The sequence below is a fragment of the Cucumis sativus genome, chromosome 1 (genome assembly GCF_000004075.3).
Source record: "Cucumis sativus cultivar 9930 chromosome 1, Cucumber_9930_V3, whole genome shotgun sequence".
Taxonomy (NCBI): Eukaryota; Viridiplantae; Streptophyta; class Magnoliopsida; order Cucurbitales; family Cucurbitaceae; genus Cucumis; species Cucumis sativus.
The window spans coordinates 17,070,837-17,083,676 of NC_026655.2; positions in this window are offsets into that span (position 1 = coordinate 17,070,837).

The following is a 12,840-nucleotide window of genomic DNA, read 5'->3' on the forward strand; positions in this document are numbered from 1 at the left end:
CAATTTTGTCGTTTAAATAAAAAATTAATGTAGTTAATTAATAAATTAAATTAATTTTTTTAAGTTATTTTATTAATACGATTGTTGAATCTTATGATGATCTATATTTTCTTTTTATGTTATTTACTTAGTTAATTTAGAGTTCTCTCGTTCCAATGTTTCTTCCTAAGTGTAATAAAATAACTCTACAGTCTTTTTAGTCTAATTTATTTATTTGGACTTTGAATTGATCAATTTTAACTCCATTTTCTACCTAATGGTCAATTCCATCTATGTGACTCTCGAAACCTATAAAATAATCAAATTGAAATGTAAAAATCATAAAATTATCTCGAATTAAGCAAGATTAAATAGCACATTTTTTAGTGCTATCAATGCCTATTTGAAAGCTCAACCATGAATGGATACACAATCACTATGCAACTTGTGAAGGTCACCATTTCTTTGTTCGACACTTGAAGATTTCACCAACATATGACTAAGTTAAGGTTTGTCGCTAGTGATATCATTCTTTTTAGATATCTCCACAATGGTATAATATTGTCAACTTCGAGAATAAAAAACCATCACAGCTTTACTTTTAGCCTTTACCCAAAAGTTTTCGTACAAATAGTGATAGTTGTGGAACTTTTTATATAACAATCCTAACAAACAAGATACATGCACAATAAACTCTAACCTACAATATTTAACATAAAAAGCCACAAACACTTGATGACCTAACCTATCTTTTCCTTTTTTCCACATTACACTCATACATACATATATTTCACTTATGTGAAAAATATATTGTAATTTAAATTTTAGATGAAGCAGTGTTTTTTTTATATGTGAAGTACAATGATACATAAGAATTTAAAATGATAAATACGTGCGAACGTTTTGAGTTGGTGTCTCAAATGAGTATTAAAAATTTTCTATAAATTGTGTACAATTCAAGATTTATTTTTTAAAAAATCAATTTACGAAGGACAAGCCCTAGAAAATCGCTTTCTATATTACAAAAAACAGCACCATCACCTTTACTTGAAAACTAAAACTCTACGATTGAAATATTTAATGTTATATGAATTTGTGTTGTATGTTTATGTTTATTTTTTAAAGCAATAATGTGTAAGCATGTAAACATTTTGTAATTGTAGCATCTGCTTTTGTTTCTCCTCATTTTCCATACTACGTCTATTATCAAGTTTAATGGACTCAATTTCTCTTGATTGGTGCGAATAAATCCAATTCCATCTTGAAGTTTTGACACTCTTAGATGAAAATCTTGTTGCACTTACTTTTCCTAACAGTGATGAGGATAGATATTTTTATGAAGCTTGGGAAGATCAAATAGATTGAGTCTAATGTTTATGTGAATGACTGTGGCACAATATCAAGTACACAATTACAATATTGAAAATGTCAAGGATTTTATCAAATTTATGGAAAATATGATGAGAAAGCACATTGTTTTGACACATTTGCTAAATTTCTAGAAAAAAGTCATGGTATATATGCTCAATACACAAAATCAGGAACACCACAATAAAATGTTGTTGCAGAAAGGCATAATTATACATTAATGAATATGGTTAGAAACATGTTAATTAATTCGTCTTTACATGTGTTCTTGTGAAGGTATGCATTAAGTACCGCTTAATATTTATTAAACATGTTTCCTAGTAAGTGAGTTCCAAAGGCATCTTTTGAACTATGGATAGAAAGGAAACCTAGTTTAAAGCACCTGCATGTTTGGGGTTGTCAAGCGGGAGTAAGAATTTATAATCCACACTAAAAGAAACAGGATTGAAGAACAACTAGTGGTTTCTTCATTGGTTGTCCAAAAAATTAAAAGGGTATAGATTTTATTGTCCTAACCATAGTATGAGAATAGTTGAAACTGGAAATGTAAAGTTCATTGAGAATGACATAATAAATAGGAGTTTGGAACCACGTAAAGTGAAAATTCAAGAAGTTATATGGGGAAAATTCCTTCATCTATAAGTTCTTCTCAAGTTGTTGTTCTTGTAGTTGTTGATTGTGTTAACAATCCACAAGAAAACAAATTAATGGTCAAACACATAGTGATGTTATAACAAATGAACTTATAACTAAGAGACCACAAGAAATAGAGTTAAGAAGATTTGTAAGACAAAGAAGATCACCTATCTTTTATGACTATGTGGTTTATTTGTCTGAGTCATAGTTTGACTTAAGTATTATTAATTATCCAATTTTGTTTTTATAAGCCATTAAAGAAGATAATTATGCGAAGTGGTTAAATGTCATGAAAAAAGAGTTAAAATCAATTAATGATAATGAAGTCTAGGACCTCATAGAATTACCTAAATGAAGTAAAAGAGTTGGGTGTAAATGAGTCTTTTAAGACCAAACTTGACTCAAATGGCAATATTGAACAATATAAGGCTAGACTTATTGTCAATGTTTATATTAAAAAAGATGGCATTAGCTACAAAGACGAAGGGATAAAAGCTTTATGGCAGCAGAATATTTTACAAAATCATTCCTCAAATTAATTTGGGAATCCCAAAATACTAGTACATTGACAAAAATAATTAAGAAACTAGTTTTCTTATTAAGACTTAAAAGGCTAAGCATGTTTCTAATAGATTATATTTGAGAAAGAAAAAATTACTTGTTTTACGTCTCTGATTCTACAAAATAAATCTCCAAATTGGAACATCATCCATTGTAGACCTTCTTATCCTTTGAGAGGAAATTGGTTTGTGAGAATCAATTGGATGGAAAAAGTTTAGAAATTTTTTTAGAGAAACTCTAGCAGAAAAGCAAAATTATTTGTTTTATTTTGGTTAAGAAAATTTGTTTTTATTCTGCATATTTATAACTCTATTTCCTCCATGAGATACGAGAATTATGAGATTCTATTAATTAACCACTAATTAATTAGTTAATAATTAATTAAATCATATTTAATTAATATTTCATTTAAATAATATCTTTCAAATATTTTATAGTTTTATATTAATTTAATTAAATAATATTAAAATAAATTATTAATTAATTCTTCAATTAATTAATAACTAAATTAAATATCTTATATTTAACTTAAGTTAAATTTGAATCATATTCAAATATAAATTTCTCTCATAACCAATAATTTTAATATTTTTAATATGAATCCAATTCACATTAAATTAATATTTAAACTCATTTAAATATTTTATATTTCATATATTAATTTTGAATCATATCCAAAATTAAATTTATACAATAAAGTCTGATAAAAATTTTATTGTAATGATCACTATACATTATACTAATTTCAAAAGTAAATTTGAACATTTCAAATTACAACCAATATAAATAAATCTTATCACATTTTACGAGCTAAGATTAATTGGCTAAACTCATTAACCACATTAATCGATATTCGTTAATTATGTGTACAATTCACTAAATACTCACAACTGAACTCTTCTCACTATATACATATTTATGTGTCTACGGATATAGACCAGTAATAGTAAGATAATCCTTCACAAGTGTTTGTAACACTAGTTAGGTTAAATTACTGTTTTACCCATGGGTTACCTCTAATCCTTAAATATCTGTGCTCCTCTAATGAACAACTTGTTTATGGTTGTACTAATAAACAAAAACCTCTCTCATGTCATAGAGATGGTAGGGCCCTTTTGTTTAAGTCGTAGAGACATCCTAGAGAACATTTATCTACTTACCCTAAAGTAGGGAATGAGTAAATTTCATCTTGTGTAATTATGTTCCCAGCTCCTTACTCAGTTTTGTTCCTAAAATGATAAGCTTATTGAGTCGGCGGTCTGACCATTCTCACCCGTATAAATCAAAGGACAATCACTCGTGAATAGAAGTTCATAATACACTCAGGATTAAGACTAAGTTACATAGGTCATCCTAATGAAATAGAAATCTAACTAGTTAACAGAGTTACATCTAGTGGTTACTATTTCGCGGTCTGATCTTATGCAAACTTATTGCATAAGATATCCACACTCACATGTCAATTATACGAACACATTAGATCATTGTGTTTGTATCAAATAAAAAGTGACCCGTATCCATAGTGTTACCAGGATCCGGTACCCAACATTATCTCTATACTATAGACTGTTTAAGTTGATCTCGAACATTGATCTCTATATGTATTTACATATTGTTCAAGACTCATCAAACAGCTTAGAATGTTAGTTTATTGGATTTGGGTTATTAAGACAGCATTAATAATATAATCAATAACATGTATTGAAATTATAATAATAACACTTATCAATAACGGTCAATGGATTATATTTACAATCTACAAGTTTTATGACATAAATCTCAACAAAAGAGACCTTTCTCTTGTCTAAAAGAAAGACTTATTAAGAATTTTTTGTTGGCTTTTTTGCCCTTAATCTCAAATTAATTTATTTTAATTATTCAATTAATTTATGTTTTGATGATAACAAATCTGATTTTTTATTGACAATTTTATTAATTTGAATAGACCATATCGTAGAGCTTGGAAAAATGATTCTAACGCCTCTTGAATCACTCAAATCGAAGTTCAAATGAAGAAAATATTGCTAAAAGAAGGTTAACGGAAAAATACCCGAGATGGTGACGTGGCGACCAAGCATTCAATTTGAACCAATTAGAGAAAGCCACTTGGAGCAACGAAGGAGTAACAAATGTGGCTTTTTGTTATGTTTTATTGGCTTTTATAAAGAAAATGAATTTAAAAAGAAAATGATTTTAATATTATTATTTTTCCTTGTGTCTAACGGCTAGTTGTTTAAAAGATGGTGAAGTTGCTTTATTGATTTCTTTTTAAACAAAGTATTTTGAAAAGACATATTATTATATTATTATTTGTATTGTGTCTAACGGCTAATTAAGTTTAAATCTCAACCATTCATTTTTCTTTTACTTATATCTAATGACCCAAATGATTTTGAATTTATCTTTCCTCTCTTTTTAAATACTTCACATTTACACAAGATCATAAAAAAATATTTACAATCCTCAAGCAAAAAACCAACATTGTTATTCTCTCTAAAGCTTCCAATTTTTATTCTTTTCATCTTATTCTTGAGAGCTTCTTATTGTATTGTGAGCTTCAAATTGTATACTCACTCTTTTAGAAAATTTTCTTTTGTGTGATTTAAAAACTTCAACATATTGTAACGGTTGGATCCTAACCCGTGGAAAGGATCGGGTTTGCTATTGAACCCGAAAAAGGAACAAAAATCGGTTCGGCTCAAATCCGTGGAAAGAGTCCAAAGAAGATTTTCAATCAAAATCCCAAGAGGTGCTTGGGAAAGTGGACGTAGGTTGAGTTTAACCGAACCACTATAAAATTACGGTGTCTTCTTCTCTAACTCTTTTCTAATTATTTTTTAATTTAATTTTAGTTACATACTCTTATTGGTTGAGTTTGATTGCATACTTCCATTCATATATTTTTATCAATCTTGTTATCTAACAAAGTTTACAAAGTTCTTTATTTAAATTTAAAAAGTATCTAATTAGTTGATTTTACTTTTTATTTGTCAAAAAGTTTATTTAAACCCTATTCACCCCCCTCTAGGGTTGCCATACCGATCCAACATTATTTTGGCTTTAGTAGCTCATTATGATTTAGAGTTCCATAAAATGAATGTGAAAATTGCCTTTCCAAATAGGAATTTAGATGAAGAAGTGTTCTTGGATCAACCAAAGGTTTTGTGGTTGAAGGAAAGGAACATATGATGTGTAAATTAAAGAGGTCAATACATGGATTTAAACAAGCTTCCAGACAATGGTATCTTAAGTACAATGATACCATCACATTTTTTGGTTTTAAAGAAAACACCGTTAATTGATGTATCCATAAGGATTCGTGGGAGTAAGAGTTTAATTATAATCCTTATTTTATATGATTTCTTACAAGAGATCTGATCATCTTAAGGTGATTGGACATTCAGGTTTAGATTTTGTCGGGTATGTGGATAAATGAAAATTCATTTTTGGCTAGTTGTTCTTATTAGCTAAAGGAGCAACTTCATGAAAATGTGTGAAACAATGTATTGTTGTTGCATCCACTATGGAGGTTGAATTTGTAACATGCTTTGAGGCTACAATTCATGGTTTATGGATGCATAACTTTATCTAAAGACTTGGAATTGTCGACAGTATTGCCAAGCTGTTGAGAATTTATTGTGATAAATCTGCATTAGTTTTCTTCTAAAAAAACGACAGGTATTCTAAAGGTGCTAAACTTATGGATTTAAAATACTTTGTTGTTAAAGAAGAAGTTAAAAAACAAAGAGTAGTGTCCAATCAAACACATTAGCACTAAACTTATGATTGCATATCTACTAATTAAAGGATGCCACAAAAGACGATCAATGATCATGTTGAACGTATGACCATCAATAGATATTATTATTAAAATCAAGATTATGTTATTTGACACTTAGAAGCTTATTTATTTATTGTTTCTAATTTCATCTCATGGTCCTGTTCTTATAATTAGTATATACATAAATGAATTATGTTAAACAGAACATAACTTTGATAAAGACACTTATTATTGTTAGACCGTTATTGATTATATTTATTATAGATCATGTTATTGATTATGTTTATTATAGATCATGAAAGGGAGTATGTCAATGTAATGTTGTATAACCGCCATGATTCTTTAGTGGTTTCTTTGACTTAACATGAAATGTTACGACGAAATTTAATTTTGCGCATTGTGTCTATGAACGTATATGATAAATAATGTCAATGGATCAAGTGGGACAATGTTGGATTTATTTTAAATATAATAATATTATTAATGTGACACATATGCATTATATGTTATTTTATCTCTTTTGAGTCTATTATTTTATTAGGTCAATTATGTAAAAAGATAATATCCTAATTCACTATAATAGGTGATGTCAATAAATAGAACTTCAGGGGTTGGTCCTCTCACTACCTCATTAAATAGTTTATTCTTCTCCACCAAGAAATCTAATTAAGTTCTAAAGGAAGGTTGAAATGAAACGTGAGAGAAACACAATTCTTCAATAAGATTATTCATGGATCAAGGTACATATGTTATTTTTAAACTAAATTTAATTTGTAAAATCATCTAGTTCAAAGATCTTAACCCTTATTGTTTTATACCATATTAGAGTTTTAATGTAAAGTAATTATGAAACAAAAGTTTACACTAACAAGGTGAATGTCGATTTAGAAAAATTAAAAAAAAAAAAAGAACAAAACCAATTAGTTGACTTTTATTCTTTAACTATGGATGTTGGATTGAATATAGTAAATTAACCATAGTTAGTTCGATAATTGTTTAATCGAAAATCGACTTCGGTCGACCAAGGATATATATATATATAGTAAGGGGTGGAGGTTGTATGTATTTTGATTGGTTTTGGTCATATGGTTTATAGAGAAACGTAGGGGCCCATGGGGGAGTGATGTAAGAATCCACATTTCATTATTAATATATAAAAGGACGGCACCTTAATTCTATTTATAAACTATCCTCCAATGTATTATTTATATTTTATAACACGTGCTAAATTCTTTCTTTTCATAATTTTTTTTAATTGCAAAAAAGTATGTGTGTTTCTTTTCCATTTAATGTGAGGTGGGTATCATGCCACGTGTCCAACTTAATATATATAAGCTGATCTACACCCTATAAACCAACCAAATGCACATATCAACTCTTCACTCTTATATAGTTTTTATTTTTCTTTTACATAAATGCAATCACTTTTATTATATATCTAAACCATAAGTCTCATGAAATTACATTTTAAAGTAGGAGAATGTAAGATTATTTTTTTTTTTCTTTAAGCACATGTATCTCAGAAGAGTTTAATATCTTATCAACATCGATCATTTGCGTACTAAAAGCCACTCAAATAAACACGGCCTATATGTTCCTCTATTTATGTCCAACCACTGGTTTTAATTTCATTTCTGTGGCAAATTTGAATATATATATATATAGGACCATTAGTTTAAGATTTTTCATACTATATTGTCTTGTATCCAACTAGTTTTTGCTACTTGTTAGGACTACTAGGATATAATATTATTGACAAATTGAAAAGATTTTGTATTGAGGATATTTTTGGAATACGTTTATTTTTCTTACAACATGTTGATGGAGTAAGATTCTAAAATTATTTCAATTTCTAATCATAATGTGAATGTGAATGTAATTTACATAATATGAATTTCAAATTCATAAGGTTGGTTCCATCACCATGACTATGAATCTGTGTTTTCAATTAGTGATCTTGGATTGTCCCTTTACTTTTTCATTTTTTAATGGATTTAGAGGAAAATAGTAAATATTAAAGGCTTTAAAAAGTGACAAAAATATGTTGGGAAGAATTTAATGGGGAATGGTTCTGTGATGGGCCGAATTTGGGGCAGAGTTGAGAAATGGGCTTTGACATGGAAGTGTGTACGCCGTACCCCACAAGGGGAAGGACGGACGGTAGAATGAAAAGAAAGGAACGTTTGGCAATGGGTGGGGTCCATTTTGGAAGATTCCTCGTTATAATTGGACGATGGAAAAGGTGTGGAAAATGAAATTGAAAATGAATGGCCAGGATTGTCCGTATCAGGTGATAGTGCTAAATTTTGACTATGACAATTCTTTTATTTATTTGTCGTCTCTTCGATGATTGGAAGCTTCCATTTTTAGAAACAATAAATCAATTAACATATTGAAATCAATTTTTATGTAACCTCCTTCGTCTCCTTCACTCTATTGGTTTTTTCTTTTCTAATAATTTTGGCATAAGGGAATTGAATGTGATATAAATATTGTTTGGTGTGAGATTTATAGAAATGGAGATCATATTCATACTTTTTGTACACTTCTGTCATCTATTTGTAATACTACAATATCAATACTATTTAATTAGTCAATTAAAATGACTTCAATTGATGGGATAGGATTTAATGTTTTAAGAGTTTCATTTTGCATCCAAATCTATAATAATTAGCCTTGATATTACCATTGATATTTGATCCAGTTTCGCTTCTAGAGTTGAAGATGGTTGTAATTGATGAATGGAAGGTTTGGGAGATGAAAAATAATCAAGTGTTCCAAAAGATGGTTACGGCACTTGCGCTACTATTGCTTCTATTGAGAAGAGTGCCCAAGAGGAGGAAAATTCATGTGTGGGGTTTGTCGATAAAGATGTGGGGAATTAACCATTTCAATCATCCTCTTCTTTCTTCTGTCTCGTTGGTTTATTCCTCTTTGGTATTATGACCAACAATAATTTAATGGACTAGGTTGGATGTTTTAAGACTATGTGAGTTGTAAAGTCAAGGTTTTTTAAGGGGTGATTATTGTATGAAGATTTTATTTAATATTATCTATTTGAATGTACCAACCCATGATTATCGTTGGTTAATATGTTAAAAAAAAAATTATCCTCTGAATTTTGTATAAGTATTCTTGTTCATTCTTAATTAAAAAAGACTAAAGTTGCATAGATGATTGTTTTCTTTAACCAAGCTCATCATTTGATTAATGTTGGTAAGACATTAGAAGATATGAAGCTAAAATTGGTTTGGGTGTTAGTTTTTATAGTGAAAAGATTAGTCTCTTAGAATAAATGGAAGATAGATGTAAAATAATTAGAATGGTTAAAAGATGATTGATGGAATTTGGATGAATGAATAAAATAAATGAAAAGCTGAGAATTATATAGAATATGAAATTGTAAAGGTGGATGTGGGAATGGGAAAGGAAAAAGATAGAAAATGTGAAGGTGGGAAGCAGGTTGTTGTTGATAGAAGAGATGAAGTACGGAACACACACTTTGCCTTCATCAATAAGAGAAATAGAGAAATCGAGAAAGAAAAAAGAGAAAATAGAAAATAGAAAAATAGGCATAAGAAATTGACTTAGTCGCCATCGCATGGGCTTCTAAATATATTGAAGAAGGTTCAGGGATCACCGTTGAATCAAAGGCATGGGGTCCGGTGGTCACGACAACTTCCACCGTGTGGGTCCGTAAAAGCTACGTGCAGCCAATAGAGGAGGGATAGAGTGGGAGATTGTTGTCAAAATGGTGGAGGAGGGAGGCACCTTTCTTGTTCACGTGACTCATTTAATAAGCGTCCTTAAAAATCTGACACTCAACCAATCACCACTTCCCCTACGTATTCACACACGTGACCTCTTACTCCCCACCACGCACGCCCCCACCCACTCTATCTTTCCAATTTTCCATTTTTCTCTTTTCTCTCGTTGCTTTATAATTTCAATATCTTTTCCACTCACTCACTCACTGCTTCCATTTTAAATATTTCAATTTTCAATGTCTTGAGTAATTCACTTTTGTGTTTCCACCTATAACATAATTAATCTCTACAACTTAAACATTTCTTCTCAATATATTTAATCATTTGTATACAAAAACTAAAACTAAATATTTACTTAAATAAACTATTAAATTTAAGGCTTTATCTCCTTCATCTCTTTCCAGAAACATTTAGATTACCTTAGAATTTCACTTCTTTCTTCAATTTTGCTCGAGTTTGTTGAGGTCTAGACTTTTTAACTCCTCTGTCTTTCATCATGACATTGATACTAGCCCAAAAACTCAATCTCTAAAACTTTCTATCGTTCGCGAAAACACCTAATTTAGCCCCCAAGGTTTTGTGTTCTTAGTATGGAAAGAAAAAAATCACCACTAATTTGAGTGATTTAGGTTTTCACATGGACTTTTTTTCTTTTTTTTTTTTTGAGTATTTCACCCTCTATTTTGGGCTTACATAACGAGTTGAAAATTTAGTAGGAGATAGTAAATATTTTGTCTAATTATTTTATTTTTAAAAAGGACAAATGGTAAAGATATTAGTTGAGATTTATTAAGTCAAAATAATATATTTATGTATAAATAATTAAAATAAGAAGCAAGGATAGTTAAGTTATATTCTTATTTTTCATCTTGTGTACACAAAAATCTCACAACTTTAGAGAGTAATAAAATATGATGTTATTTGAGTTTTAAAGTTTGTTTTTAAAGGTGGAATGATGTGAATAAAGACGCATATAGTACTAGTATATTTGTAAAATTGTTTTTTAAATAATTAAATTTATGTACAAAACTTTCCTACATTTAAAATTATTTTAGAAATATTGTATATTAGTTGTAAAAGTGAAGTTAGAGCTACTCAATTACTTTAAATTGTATTTTCCATTCCAGAACTTATTATTTAACTAACTAAGAATTAAATAATAAGTTTAACTATCTGTAAAAATCTATTTAAATTTTTATAAATTTTGAGGTTCGTGAAATTTATAATACATATTGAAAGAAAATTCAAAATATATATATAATTGTTTGTTTTTTTTAATAACATTTGTTATCTATTGTTCTAGTGCTTAACAATTTAAATATCAACTTCACACATACATGACCAACCAAATTTTAACAAAAACTAAATTAGATAATCATCTTACCATTAATTCCCACTCACCTAACAAAATTCACTCATCAACTAATTCCTTCCCAACCAAATAAAAATGATTTTAGATTATTTTAAAATCAATTTTAGCTTCTACCAAACACAATCATTTCAAGAAAAAGTTATTTTGGTAAGTGATTCTTTTTTAACCCTCTAAAAATCACTTGCAATCATACCATAAATCATTTTTGTTATATTCAAAATTATTATAAAACGTGTACTTACACTCTAAATGTAAAGTTCATATTGTTAGGATACACTGGAAACTTTTAAACATGACAAAAGTGATTTTAAAATTCTCAAAATCACAAACAAACATGTTAGCTTTTGAATTTGAGAAACTATGTTTATTTTCCTATAAAACAATTTGATAAGTGAATCTCATTTGATTATACATGTTTGTTATTATTATTCTGCTTTCTATCATCATAATGAAAGGTAGAACCTACGTTCAAATCCTTAATCAACAAATGCAATTTGATTTGTGGAATTGAATATGAAATTTGGTTACGTGAACCAACTAGTTTTATCATATACTTTTGAACCAATTTCCAATTTTTTTTCTTAAATTAGGTTATACTATTTATGGTTACGACATGAGAATTACAAATTTGAACTCAAACTTTAGGAAAAAATCTTTTTCCATGTTCGGTTTACCGAATGAGAATCATTGTTACCTAATTGTTACCCAAAAATTACACTTTTCTAGTCGTCATGTGTTTAAAAGTTATGTTTTAAATCATTAAAAAAGAATTTTTAAAGGGTTAGGTTTCTATAAACACAAGTTTAACATTGAATTAACAAAATACCATATGGCTTAATTAATCATATTTATGGTGGTGATTTTGACTTTTGACATTTTGGTAGTACATTTCTCACATCCTTTTATCATTGTGTTTCATCTTTTTATGAAAAACGTTTGAATTGATAGTGATCTAACAAGAGAACAAATTCTTAGAATTTCTTTCTTTAGTTTTTAACTTTAAAAACACTCTTAATTAAAACAAAGAAAACTACTATAGTGTTTATTATTTATAGTTTTGAAAACCAAAACAAAAGGTCTAAATAATTATCCATACGTGTTTAAATTTCTAATATTTGTTTTATACAAGTCCGTCGATCAGCCCAAACTTGGAGGCACTAGATTTTCCCTTTTCGAACACACACTTCCCTATGCATGTCACACCTCACCCCGCTCTGAATATCTGCTTGTTTGTCTCGCGAGACATGGTACAACTTGAACATCCTTGATGTGATTAAACGCCAAAGACACTCGTCTTAACTTTTCTTAACTTTACTTAAACGCCAAAACACTTAACAAATATACTTTAGGCGATATAGAACTTAACCCGAAAAAGC